Raw genomic sequence first — 1,362 nt, 5'->3', positions numbered from 1 at the left:
TGCACCTGTACATCAAATACGCCGAGTGATGCAGATCTTATACGTCTTATAGGAGAATGATGCATTCTTCATGGGTCCTTCATCTGTGCCCTTAGGCAGGGGCTCTGGAAAGGGTTCTCTTCTTCCTTCCCCTAAGGCAGGGGACACCTGACCTGGAAGAGGACAGACGGCATCGCAGACGCTCTCGCCGAAAGGAGCGGGCGGGGAGAGCCTGGGGAATGGGCTTTCGATCTCGGGGGGTCCCGGGCGGCGCCGGCTCGGACGCAGGTTTTCGCTTAGGCGGTAAAGACATCGAGCCTCTCGCGTGGGTCAGGCAGCCCCTGGACCAGAACGGCGCTTGGGAGGAGAGCGTGCGACTCACAGTGGCGGCTGAGGCTGAGGGCAGGATGTGGGGGCGTCGCACGCGCCGAGCCCCCCTCCGCCGTCGCTGGGTTCGGGTCGGCCTTCTTCCGTCCCCCCCAGTTTCGTGTCGTCTGCAGATGGGTTATCGTGGTCCGTGTCGATAAAATCTTTGGAAAGGCCCCGCGCGACAGTTTCCCAGCTTGACGGCGAGGCCAACCGGCTGGCCACTGAGCCACCTCGCCGTGCCACACCCGAGTCACGCGTTTGGGGTCACCGGGGAGCGCCGGGGGCGCTTCTGCTGAAGTCCGGGCCCTGGGCACTCACCTTCCTCGCCGTACCCCGTCACGGAGGGTGACGGGCCCGACTTCACGAGCCCGATGGCAGCTCTCGTGATGGCCACTTTTCCTCAAAGTGGAACCGGCCCTTGAATCAGTAAGTGCCTTTTAGAACTTCCCCGGGGTAGCCGTATGGGCTGTTTAAATTAAATTCAAATTAATTAAAACTAAGCACGTTAGAAATTCCCTTGCTCCGTTGAACGAGCCACGTTCCAGGCGCCCGAAGCCGGCCACGTGGGGCAGTGCAGCCAGACGCCGGTGTCGCGTGGCAGGCAGCCCTTTGGAAGGGACCTTCCGAAGTCCCGAGTCCAGAATCAGACTGGCTCAGTGCAGGCGGCCCTGTCATCGTCTGGCTCTGAGGGACACCGGCACGGTGCCTCCCTGTGGTCAGCCTCCGGGTGCCCGTCGCCTTTCCCATGTACCCGCCCTAAGTGCCACCCGCAGGTGCCACTCCTCTGCGGCCCGCCCGGGCCCGTCACGCGGCGGTGGCTGTAGACGGCCTTTTTGGCTCCCCAGAGGCTGCGGCAAGCGGGAAACTCAGCCACACTTGCTGCGGGACGCTTCGGGCCCGTGAAGAGCCCACCGCCTTGCAGCTGCTGCGGGGTGCCGGGCCCGGGGTGCTGGGCCCGGGGCGTCTGCTTCTGGGTGGCGTTAGAGACAGATTATGCCCTTGGAGAATCAGCCA

Source organism: Pteropus vampyrus, unplaced genomic scaffold (genome assembly GCF_000151845.1).
Source record: "Pteropus vampyrus isolate Shadow unplaced genomic scaffold, Pvam_2.0 Scaffold801, whole genome shotgun sequence".
NCBI lineage: Eukaryota > Metazoa > Chordata > Mammalia > Chiroptera > Pteropodidae > Pteropus > Pteropus vampyrus.
Note: the sequence above shows the minus strand (reverse complement) of the source record.